Genomic DNA, 13,010 nt, shown 5'->3' with positions numbered 1-13,010 from the left:
TGTGACAACATGGGCAGTGCCATTGAGGCAATCTCCATTTTGAAGTATTTCATTTTTTTCTTCACAATTGTGTGATCCCTGTTGAACATGACTCCAACAGGGTCACCAGGAGGGATCAGCCAATAAAATTGGAAGTACCAACCAGTTGACTACATTAAAATGGTGGAAGCCCTCAATGGCGCTGCCCATACTAATAAGGCCTTTTGGCTAGTAGAGGCCGCTATCATTCTCTATGGTAGAGCATAACAATGAAATTTGGATTGTGATCTTCAGGAAATGTCATTGAACGTGGAAAAAGGTCTCTATAACTACTCAATAACTATTCACTCGAGATGGAGACATGCATTGCTAATCTCTAAAAACACTATTCCAACACTATTCCCAGAAGTGAGCCAGATCAAATTTGATTCACAAAATGCCCCTGTTCCATCCTGTTGTTATCAGTTTGGGATAATCATTTGTTTTGTTTGTAAAATACTTACTGGCTGGCACCTCCTTTATGTCCCACTCCAGGGACACATTATTTGAATTGCTGAGGCAAATACAAACCTAAGAGGTGATACACTTCTGTGCAGACAAAGCAATGCACCCTTGTCTGTCCCTTTTTGTCTGAATGAACCTCACCCTGTGCTTCATAACGCCCCCTTTGTTGGAAAAGGGGACTGTTGTACCAGGAAGTCAGTGGCTGTGTTTACTGGAAACAATTTAACCTCTTCTAGTTGCATCATTTAATAACTCAGCAGGGAAGGATGGATGCCAAAATGACAGCAATCAGCAATCTATACACACCGAAATACGCTTATTAGATGACCTCAATGGTTATTATTACTGTGGGATAATCATGATGCATTAAAGGTCCAATGCAGCCGTTTTTACCTCAATAACAAATCATTTCTGGGTAGCAATTAAGTACCTTACTTTGATCATTTTCAATGAAAATTGTAAAAAATAAACAAAAATATCTTCTTAGCAAAGAGCAATTTCACAAGCAAGAATTTTGCTATGACTCTCTGGGAGTGGGGAGGGGAAAACTGAAAACTATCTGTTATTGGCAGGGAGGTTTGGAACTTTTCTTAGTAGTCAATTCCAACACTTTCCAACCTCATATTCATTATCTCCAGCACCATACCAGTGTCTACATATGTGAAAATAGAGCTATCTACGAAAACGTATGTAGCGTCTGAATGGTTTGAGCTACAAACTAGCTAACTAGAGTCTCTGAAGGTAAACTGGTACCAGTTTTAAAAAATGAATGGAAGTATGGATGTAGTTTTATACAGTACCCGACAAAAGTTTGGACACACCTACTCATTCAAGGGTTTTTCTTTATTTTGACTATTTTCTACATTGTAGAAAAATAGTGAAGACATTAAAACTATGAAATAACACATATGGAATCATATAGTAATCAAGAACGTGTTCAACAAATATTTAAACATTATATTTGAGTAGCCAGCCTTTGCCTTGATGACAGCTTTGCACACTCTTGGCATTCTCTCAACCAGCTTCACCTGGAATGCTTTTCCAACAGTATTGTTCCCACAAATGTAATAATGGCGCCGGAGAAGAAGGCAGACGCTTTACGTGTCCCCGAAACCGATGGTGTTTTTTGTTCGTTTATTTGCGGGTTTTTTTACTTATCTTTTTTCTTATTTTGTACATAATGTTGCCGCTACCGTCTCTTATGACCGAAAATAACTTCTGGACATCAGGACTGTGATTACTCACCACGGACTGGCAGAATCTTTTTTTTCCTTTAACGAGTCTGACAAGCCCGACGAGAACGATATACTGCTTTCTCTGGAACAGTCCCAGATGAGGAGGCGGAGAAAAAGGGGCCAAAGGGCGGGCTGCCTTCTGAGAATTCATAGGCGATCGAATAAACCCCCACTTCCTTCCATTCTGCTAGCAAATGTGCAATCTTTGGAGAATAAAATAGATGACCTACGCACAAGATTAAGATTAGAATCGGGCCGCGGCCCTTGCAGAGCAAGGGGAACCACTACTTCAAGGTCTCAAAGCAAGTGACGTAACCGATTGAAACGCTATTAGCGCGCACCACCGCTAACTAGCTAGCCATTTCACATCCGTTACACTAGCACAGACTGGAAAATGTTCCAGGATTCCTCCGATGGCATTGAAGAGTACACCGCATAACTCTAAACACACCTCTGCTGTCTTCAACTAGGATCTCAGTGATCACTGCCTCATTCCCTGCGTCCGTAATGGGTCCGCGGTCAAACGACCACCCCTCATCACTGTCAAACGCTCCCTAAAACACTTCAGCGAGCAGGCCTTTCTAATCGACCTGGCCCAGGTATTCTGGAAGGATATTGAGCTCATTCCGTCAGTAGAGGATGCCTGGTTATTCTTTAAAAGTGCTTTCCTCACCATCTTAAATAAGCATTCCCCATTTAAAAAAAATCGAACTAAGAACAGATATAGCCCCTGGTTCACTCCAGACTTGACTGCCCTTGACCAGCACAAAACCTTGCTGTGGTGTATTGCATTAGCATCAAATAGACCCCGCAATATGCAACTTTTCAGGGAAGTTAGGAACCAATATACACAAGCAGTTAGGAAAGCAAAGGCTAGCTTTTTCAAACAGAAATTTGCATCCTGTAGCACAAACTCCAAAAAGTTCTGGGACACTGTAAAGTTCATGGAGAATAAGAGCACCTCCTCCCAGCTGCCCACTGCACTGAGGCTAGGAAACACTGTCACCACAGATAAATCTACGATAATCGAGAATTTCAATAAGCATTTTTCTACGGCTGGCCATGCTTTCCACCTGGCTACCCCTACCCCGATCAACAATTCTGCACCCCCCACAGCAACTTGCCCAAGCCTCCCCCATTTCTCCTTCACCCAAATACAGATAGCTGATGTTCTGAAAGAGCTGCAAAATCTGGACCCCTACAAATCAGCTGGGCTAGACAATCTGGACCCTCTCTTTCTAAAATGATCCGCCGCAATTGTTGCAACCCCTATTACTAGCCTGTTCAACCTCTCTTTTGTATCGTCTGAGATCCCCAAAGATTGGAAAGCTGCCGCGGTCATACTCATCTTCAAAGGGGGCGACACTCTAGACCCAAACTGTTATAGACGTATATCCATCCTACCCTTTCTAAAGTCTTCGAAAGCCAAGTTAATACACAGGTCACCGACCATTTCAAATCCCACCATACCTTCTCCGCTATGCAATCTGGTTTCCGAGCTGGTCATGGGTGCACCTCAGCCATGCTCAAGGTCCTAAACGATATCATAACCGCCATCGTTAAAAGACAGTACCATGCAGCCGTCTTCATCAACCTGGCCAAGGCTTTCGACTCTGTCAATCCCCGCATTCTTATCGGCAGACTCAACAGCCTCGGCTGGTTCACCAACTACTTCTCAGACAGAGTTCAGTGTGTCAAATCGGAGGGCCTGTTGTCCGGACCTCTGGCAGTCTCTATGGGGGTGCCACAGGGTTTAATTCTTGGGCCGACTCTTTTCTTTGTATACATCAGTGATGTCGCTCTTGCTGCTGGTGATTCTCTGATCCACCTCTACGCAGACGACACCATTCTGTATACTGCTGGCCCTTCTTTGGGCACTGTGTTAACAAACCTCCAAACATGTTTCAATGCCATACAACACTCTTTCCGAGGCCTCCAACTGCTCTTAAATGCAAGTAAAACGAAATGCATCCTCTTCAACCGATCGCTGCCCGCACCCGCCCGTCTAGCATCACTACTCTGGACGGTTCTCACTTAGAATATGTGGACAACTACAAATACCTAGGTGTCTGGTTAGACTGTAAACTCTCCTTCCAGACTCACATTAAGCACCTCCAATCCAAAATTAAATCTAGAATCAGATTCCTATTTCTCAACAAAGCATCCTTCTCTCATGCTGCCAAACATACCCTCGTAAAACTGACTATCCTACCGATCCTTGGCTTCGGTGATATCATTTACAAAATAGCCTCCAACACTCTACACAGCAAATTGGATGCAGTCTACCACAGTGCCATCCGTTTTGTCACGAAAGCCCCATATACTACCCATCACTGCGACCTGTATGCTCTCATTGGCTGGCCCTCGCTTCATATTCGTTGCCAAATCCACTGGCTCCAGGTCATCTATAAGTCTTTGCTAGGTAAAGCCCCGCCTTATCTCAGCTCACTGGTCACCATAGCAGCACCCACCTGTAGCACGCGCTCCAGCAGGTTATTTCACTGGTCATCCCCAAAGCCAACTCCTCTTTTGTCCGCCGTTCCTTCCAGTTCTCTGCTGCCAATGATTGAAACGAATTGCAAAAATCACTGAAGCTGGAGTCTTATATCTCCCTCACTAACTTTAAGCACCAGCTGTCAAAGCAGCTTACCGATCATTGCACCTGTACACAGCCCATCTGTAAATAGCCCACCCAACTACCTCATCCCCATATTGTTATTTATTTTTTTGCTTCTTTATACCCCAGTATCTCTACTTGCACATTCATCTTCTGCACATCTATCACTCCAGTGTTTAATTGCTAAACTGTAATTATTTCACCACTATGGCCTATTTATTGCCTAACCTCCCTAATCTTACTACATTTGCACACACTGTATATAGATTTTTCTATTGTGTTATTGATTGAACGTTTGTTTATCCCATATGTAACTTGGTGTTGTTGTTTTTGTGCTGCACTGCTTTGCTTTATCTTGGCCAGGTCGCAGTTGTAAATGAGAACTTGTTCTCAACTGGCCTACCTGGTTAAATAAAGGTGAAAAAATATATATATACATTTTTTTTAAAGTCATTGGCTTCATCAATAAGTGCATCGATGACGTCGTCCCCACAGTGAACGTATGTACATACCACAACCAGAAGCCATGGATTACAGGCAACATCCCCACTGAGCTGAAGGCTAGAGCTGCCGCTTTAAAGGAGCGGGACTCTAACCCGGAAGCTTATAAGAAATCCCGCTATGCCCTCCGATGAACCATCAAACAGGCAAAGCGTCAATACAGGACTAAGATCGAATCGTACTACACCGGCTCTGACGCTTGGATGTGGCATGGCTTGCAAGCCATTACAGACTACAAAGGGAAGCACAGCCGAGAGCTGCCCAGTGACACGAGCCTACCAGACGAGCTAAACTACATGTATGCTCGCTTCGAGGCAAATGGCACTGAAACATGTATTAGAGCACCAGCTGTTCCGGAAGACTGTGTGATAACGCTCTCCGCAGCTGATGTGAGTAAGACCTTTAAACAGGTCAACATTCACAAGGCCGCAGGGCCAGATGGATTACCAGGATGTGTACTGTGAGAGTGCGCTGACCAACGGACAAGTGTCTTCTCTGACATTTTCAACCTCTCCCTGTCCGAGTCTGTAATACCAACATGTTTTAAGCAGACCACCATAGTGCCTGTGCCCAAGAACACTAAGGTAACCTGCCTAAATGACTATCGACCTGTAGCACTCACATCTGTAGCCATGAAATGCTTTGAAAGGCTGGTCATGGCTCACATCAACATCATTATCCCAGAAACCCTAGACCCACTCCAATTTGCATACCGCCCCCAACAAATCCACAGATGATGCCATCTCTATTGCACTCCACACTGCCCTTTCTCACCTGGACCAAAGGGACACCTATGTGAGAATGCTATTCATTGACTGCAGCTCAGCGTTCAACACCATAGTGCCCTCAAAGCTCATCACTAAGCTAAGTACCCTGGGACTAAACACCTCCCTTTGCAACAGGATCCTGGACTTCCTGACGGGCCGCCCACAGGTGGTAAGGGTAGGAGAAAACACATTCGCCACACTGATCCTCAACACAGGGACCCCTCAGGGGTGCATGCTCAGTCCCCTCCTGTACTCCCTGTTCCCTCATGACTGCACGGCCAGGCACAACTCCAACACCATCATTAATTTTGCCGATGATACAACAGTGGTAGGCCTGATCACCGACAACGACGAGACAGCTTATAGGGAGGAGGTCAGAGACCTGGCCGTGTGGTGCCAGGACAACAACCTCTCTCTCAACGTGATCAAGACAAAGGAGATGATTGTAGACTACAGGAAAAAAAGGACCGAGCACGTCCCCATTCTCATTGACGGGGCTGCAGTGGAGCAGGTTGAGAGCTTCAAGTTACCTTGGCGTCCACATCACCAACAAGCTAACATGGTCCAAGCACACCAAGACAGTCGGGAAGAGGGCACAACAAAACCTATTGCCCCTCAGGAGACTGAAAAGATTTGGCATGGGTCCTCAGATCCTCAAAAGGTTCTACAGCTGCACCATCGAGATTATCCGGACTGGTTGTATCACTGCCTGGTATATCAACTGCTCGGCCTTCGACCGCAAGGCACTACAGAGGGTAGTGCGATTGGCCAAGCTCCCTGCCATCCAGGGCCTCTATACCAGGCGGTGTCAGAGGAAGGCCCTAAAAATTGTCAAAGACTCCAGCCACCCTAGTCATAGACTGTTCTCTCTGCTACCACAAGGCAAGCGGTACCGGAGTGCCAAGTCTAGGTCCAAGAGGCTTCTAAACAGCTTCTACCCCCAAGCCATAAGACCACTGAACTGAAATGGCTACCCAAGCTATTTGCATTGCCCCCCTTCCCCTCTTTTACACCGCTGCTACTCTCTTTTGTTATCATCAATGCACAGTCACTTAAATAACTCTACCCACATGTACATATTACCTCAACTAACCGGATATAGTCTCGCTATTGTTATTTTACTGCTGCTCTTTAATTACTTGTTACTTGTATTTATTATTCTTATCCGTTTTTTATTTCTATTTTTTAATGTATATATGTATAATATATATTTTTTAACTACATTGTTGGTTAGGGGCTCGTAAGTAAGCATTTCACTGTAAGGTCTACACCTGTTGAATTCTGCGCATGTGCCTTATAAAATTTGATTTGATTGAAAGTAAGAAACTGTTATTTTCAAAACCTGCAACGAGTTTCTAGCCAGAGGGAGGGTATTTTCTTACTCCCCACATTACCGCGAATCTAAAAGGGTGTGTATGAAGATGATTTTCGAATTGCTCAATTTAACCAGCAGCAGGCGTTGTAAGCACTGTTGTTGATGATCTTTGATTTTAGGGCCTTTTCAAAACAGCTGAGAATAGGCAATGTAGGCAATAGACTGTAGTGTTTGAATTGGCTAAATTGTGTTAACAATATTTCTTGTGGTGTTTTCTGTACTTATTTATTTTTATTTTCGTTTTTAATTGTCAAAGTTACTACGGCAGATAAAGTATGCTGTTTGTTATCCACGAACCTCAAGTCACAATCAGAGTAGCCTACAGTGTGACGACAGCAGCGGAACTATCTGCTTTCAATTCAAAATGGCAGCGTCTATCAGGAAGTGAAGAAACAACTGAAAATAATAAGTTGGACCAAATTCCTTGTTTCGGTTCATTTAACTCAGGAATTCGATTGAAAACATACGTGCGATCTGAGCTGGAATTTAGAATAAGTAACACATTAGTGGTAAGTTTAATTTAAGCGTTTCATAAAGATAAAACACGGTGCGAGCGACACATCGGCAGCTAATGTTAGCTAGCTACTGTTAGCTATCAATTCCAAACTCCAGCGGCTCGAGCGTTCTTGTCAAGCAGCTTGATTTTAGTTAGCTTGGAAGTCAGGCTAGTTTGTCATCGCACTTTGATAGAACAAATTTGTTTAGCTAAGTAACATTGGTGCATGTATAAGTTACATTTTTTCATAGTTAATGCTGCTGAAATGTTGTCAAATGTCCATATTTTTGTTTGTCCAGGTTGAGGTTCGGAAAGTTATACATTTTCGTTTTGCTATCGTTATCTCTTACCCAGCTAATATTGCTAACGCTTTGTGGTACTATCTCAGCTAACACCTTGGCCTGGCTAGTGGTAGCTAACAAGATATCTCTGTATTTGCACTGCTTAGTTAGCTAACCTAGAGAGTGGAGTAGGGGGAATAGCTGGAGGCGTTGTGTCACTAGCTTGCCTGGATTGTAGATCACGGACAGCTGTGAGGAGGCATCGACCCCCTAAGAGTTAGTCTTGTTTATCTGAGTATGTGTAAAACTAGTGGAACTTTATAGCCCTAGCCGTAGAAATGTTAGCTATTGAGTCTGCCTGCCATTGATACCACTTTTATTTTATTTTATATATATCAAATTGTAATTGTCGGCTTGTGTAGACTTTGGTGTGAAATACTCGCTTGCTTATGAGACCTTCGCAACAATGCAGAGTTTAAAAATAGCAACACGAGGAATAAAATAAAATACATAAGAATGGAACTAGTTAACAGTTATGTACAGGGAGTGCCAGTACCAGATCAGTGTGCAGAGGTACGAGGTATTTGAGGTAAATATTGTATCTTCTTGTAGGAAGGGTAAAGTGACTAGGCATCAGGATAGATAGTAATAAGAGTAAAATAAAAAAACAGTATCAGCAGCAAATTGTGTGTGATGTGTTTGTTGGCCGTTGGCCTGTGTGATGTTTGTTGTCGGTATGTGTGTGGAAGTGTCAAGTGTGTGTTAATTCTATTTAACCTTTATTTAACTAGACAAGTCAGTTAAGAACTAATTTTGACCTAACCCTATCCCGGACTACGCCAATTGTGCGCCGCCCTATGGGACTCCCAATCACGGCCGGTTGTGATACAGCCTGGAAGCGAACCAGGGTCTGAATGGAAGCCTCTAGCACCGAGATGCTGTGCCACTCGGGAGCCCCCCCCCCCCCCCCCCCCCCCAAAAAAATAAATAAATATATGGTCTAGTGCAGGGGTCTCCAACAGGTAGATCGCCAATCAATTCTGAAAGTACATACATTTTATCATGTGTTCCATCGCATACTGTCATAAACATAAAGCTCCCAGCTACTATCCAATCAAAGCTACATTGACATTATCCCACTCCTGGTTAGCCACTATTGGCTTAAAAAGCCAAATGTAACACAGTCTGCCAGTTAATTTCCAGCAATATTGCCTATGTCTGTTTGGTGCGCACATTTATTTCACTCCCGAGTGTAGCCAGTTAGCGATGCCAATGATAACGGTCTTGTGGTTAGACAGAAAGACTTTACCCCAAAACCTTCTCAATTAAATGTTAAGTGCAAGGTAGGCTTAAATGACAAAGATAATCATGATTATTTGTATCAATTGGGTGGCCATTGTTTTCCAAATTCTGCCATGATGTGCTGCAGCAGTAGGCCCAACAGCAGAAACATTGCTAGACTGAGACATTCATCTCTTGCTTAATGCGCAATTAAGAGAATTACTCCCAAAAAATCACATCATTCTGATGTGATTTAAGCATTAACATGTGCCAAGAAGGTCAATTTTCATTGTTTCTCTATTGAGAGTAGGCTTGTCAAGATACCAACATTTTACAAATAAGATACCACGTACTATCGCGATACCACAGTGGGGAAAAAGATGTGGCCTAGCATCCTGTTCGCCCAGTCCCCCAGATGCTTGTTCACATTTTCTAAATGTTCTACAAAAACCTGTCACTGAAATTCACACTTCTACTCAATACAACATATTGAATTTAACTTCACACTTTTCAGTGTATAATAGAATAGTGCATGGAATGGCTGATTTGCTAATATTTGCTAAGTCCTACCTGTGATTTGGCTGGAGGAATGGGAGGAAGGAATATACACCAGCGGAGGCTGCTGAAGGGAGGACAGCTCATAATAATGTCTAGAGCCGTGCAAATGGATTGGCCTCAAACGCATAGAAACCATGTTTGATACCATTCCACTCCACCTATTGCGCTCCAGCCATTACCACGAGCCCGTCCTCCCCAGTTAAGGTGCTACCAACCTCGTGATATACGTTACCCATTGCTCCACAAAAGTCTCAGAGCAAGTGACGTAACCGATTGAAACGCTATTAGCGCGCACCCTGCAAACTAGCTAGCCATTTCACATCGGTTACACCAGCCTAATCTCGGGAGTTGATAGGTTTGAAGTCATAAACAGCTCAATGCTTGAAGCATTGCGAAGAGCTGCTGGAAAAATGCACGAAAGTGCTGTTTGAATGAATCCGTACGAGCCTGCTGCTGCCTACCATCGCTCAGTCAGAATGCTCTATTAAATATCAAATCATAGACTTAATTATAACATAATAACACACAGAAATACGAGCCTTTGGTCATTAATATGGTCGAATCCGGAAACTATAACTTAGAAAAAATGTTTATTCTTTCAGTGAAATACGGAACCGTTCTGTATTTTATCTAACGGTTTGCATCCATAAGTCTAAATATTCCTGTTACATTGCACAACCTTCAATGTTATGTCATAATTACGTAAAATTCTGGCAAATTAGTTCGCAACGAGCCAGGCGGCCCAAACTGTTGCATATACCCTGACTCTGCATGCAATGAACGCAAGAGAAGTGACACAATTTCACCTGGTTAATATTGCCTGCTAACCTGGATTTATTTTAGCTAAATATGCAGGTTTAAAAATACATAATTCTGTGTATTGATTTTAAGAAAGGCATTGATGTTTATGGTTAGGTACAGTCGTGCAACGATTGTGCTTTTTTCGCAAATGCGCTTTTGTTAAATCATCCCCCGTTTGGCAAAGTTGGCTGTCTTTGTTAGGAAGAAATAGTCTTCACACAGTTCGCAACGAGCCAGGGGCCCAAACTGCTGCATATACCCTGACTCTGTTGCAAGAGAAGTGACACAATTTCCCTAGTTAAAAGAAATTCATGTTAGCAGGCAATATTAACTAAATATGCAGGTTTAAAAATATATACTTGTGTATTGATTTTAAGAAATGCATTGATGTTTATGGTTAGGTACACGTTGGAGCAAAGACAGTCCTTTTTCGCGAATGCGCACTGCATCGATTATATGCAACGCAGGACACGCTAGGTAAACTAGTAATATCATCAACCATGTGTAGTTAACTAGTGATTATGATTGATTTTTTTATAAGATAAGTTTAATGCTAGCTAGCAACTTACCTTGGCTTCCTACTGCATTTGCGTAACAGGCAGGCTCCTCGTGGAGTGCAATGTAAGGCAGGTGGTTAGAGCGTTGGACTAGTTAACCGTAAGGTTGCAAGATAGAATCCCTGAGCTGACAAGGTAAAAATCTGTCGTTCAGCCCCTGAACAATCCCGTTAACGGCTGAAATCCCGTTAACGGGATTGATTTGACAACAGCTAGTGAAATGCAGGGTGACAAATTCAAACAGAAATCTCATAATTAAAATTCCTCAAACATACAAGTATTATACACCATTTAAAGATAAACTTGTTGTTAATTCCACCACAGTGTCCGATTTCAAAAAGGCTTTACGACAAATCATACCATGCGATTATGTTAGGTCAGCCCCTAGTCACAGAAAAACACAGCCATTTTTTCAGCCAAAGAGGAGTCACAAAAAGCAAAAATGGAGATCAAATTAATCACTAAACTTTGATGATCTTCATCAGATGGCACTCATAGGACTTCATGTTACACAATACATGCATGTTTTGTTCGATAAAGTTCATATTTATATCCAAAAATCCCAGTTTACATTGGCGCGTTATGTTCAGAAATGCATTGTCTCAAACAAACATCCGGTGAAAGTGCAGAGAGCCACATCAAATTACAGAAATAGTCATCATAAATGTTGATGAAAATACAAGTGTTATGCATGGAATTAAAAGATGTACTTCTCCTTAATGCAACCGCTGTGTCAGATTTCAAAAAAGCTTTACGGAAAAAGCACACCATGCAATCATCTGAGTACAGCGCTCAGGCACCAAAACAAGCCATACAGATACCCGCCATGTTGTGGAGTCAACAGAAGTCAGAAATAGCATTATAAATATTCACTTACCTTTGATCTTCATTGGAATGCACTCCCAGGAATCCCAGTTCCACAAATGTTTGTTTTGTTCGATAAAGTCCATCATTTATGTCCAAATACCTCCTTTTTGTTCGCGCGTTTGGTTCACACATTCAAATTCACGAGGCGCAGGCACTTAGTCCAGATGAAAAGTCAAAAAGTTCCATTACAGTTCGTAGAAACATGTCAAACGATGTACAGAATCAATCTTTAGGGTGTTTTTATCATAAATCTTCAATAATATTACAACCGGACAATTCCTTTGTCTTTAGAAATGAAAATTAACGCAGCTCGCTCTCACGGATGCGCGCATGACTTCTGCCTGACCTCTTAGTCAAACAGCTCTTATTCGCTCCCCCTTCACAGTAGAAGCCTGAAACAAGGTTCTAAAGACTGTTGACATCTAGTGGAAGCGTTAGGAAGTGCAATCAAACCAAATTTTGGATAGGCAAAGAGTTGAAAACCTACAAACCTCAGATTTCCCACTTCCTGGTTGAATTTTTTCTCAGTTTTTTTGCCTTCCATATGAGTTCTGTTATACTCAGACATCATTCAGTTTAGAAACTTCAGAGTGTTTTCTATCCATATCTACTAATAATATGCATATCTTAGCTTCTGGGCCTGAGTAGCAGGCAGTTTACTCTGGGCACGCTTTTCATCCGAATGTGAAAATAGCGCCCCCAGCCATAAGAAGTTAACCCTGTTGCCCAAAGCTAACGTTATAAGCAGCCAGCTAGCTTCAACTGGCCAGTGATGCTCGACTGGACCGGGTTATGTGTTGTGAAGCTAGCCACAATAAGGATTAGGCACAATAGCGGCATTTGCCTTTAAAATAAAAGTGTAATTGACAGTGATGCAAATGAATACAAATAGTAGAATTATGCCGTACTTTTATTTTGAAGGCTAACCGCGAAGTCCACTTGTGGCTAATCCTTAAAAAAAATGGACACTCAAAGACCTTAACGGCGTTCCATAGAAATCCTGGTTGAGAATGAAACGACTGAACAAATGAACAACGAAACGGCACAGCAAGTAAGTGAAAGAAATAGGTTTTGATTGTTTTACTGGTATTGGGGACATACGTAAATGCCAACAAAACAACTTGTTGATGTGTGTGTGTAACCTTTAATTAACCAGGCAAGTCAGTTAATTAAGAACAAAGTCTTATTTAC

At 42.4% G+C, this 13,010-nt stretch overlaps 1 protein-coding gene across 2 annotated transcripts in view; it reads left to right on the top strand.

The window, feature by feature from the left end:
* Nucleotides 1-7,298: 7,298 nt before the first annotated feature.
* The window catches only part of LOC120054750 (protein strawberry notch homolog 2-like), a 118,158-nt gene continuing 112,446 nt past the window's right edge, over nt 7,299-13,010 (top strand). For both annotated transcript variants that reach the window (XM_039002323.1, XM_039002322.1), the window contains exon 1: nt 7,299-7,487. The gene's annotated coding sequence lies outside the window, so the exon portion shown is untranslated. The remainder of the gene's footprint in view (nt 7,488-13,010) is intronic.

This window comes from Salvelinus namaycush, chromosome 10, assembly GCF_016432855.1.
Source record: "Salvelinus namaycush isolate Seneca chromosome 10, SaNama_1.0, whole genome shotgun sequence".
In the NCBI taxonomy this organism is placed as follows: Eukaryota; Metazoa; Chordata; class Actinopteri; order Salmoniformes; family Salmonidae; genus Salvelinus; species Salvelinus namaycush.
This window is presented reverse-complemented; position numbering and strand designations above follow the sequence as displayed.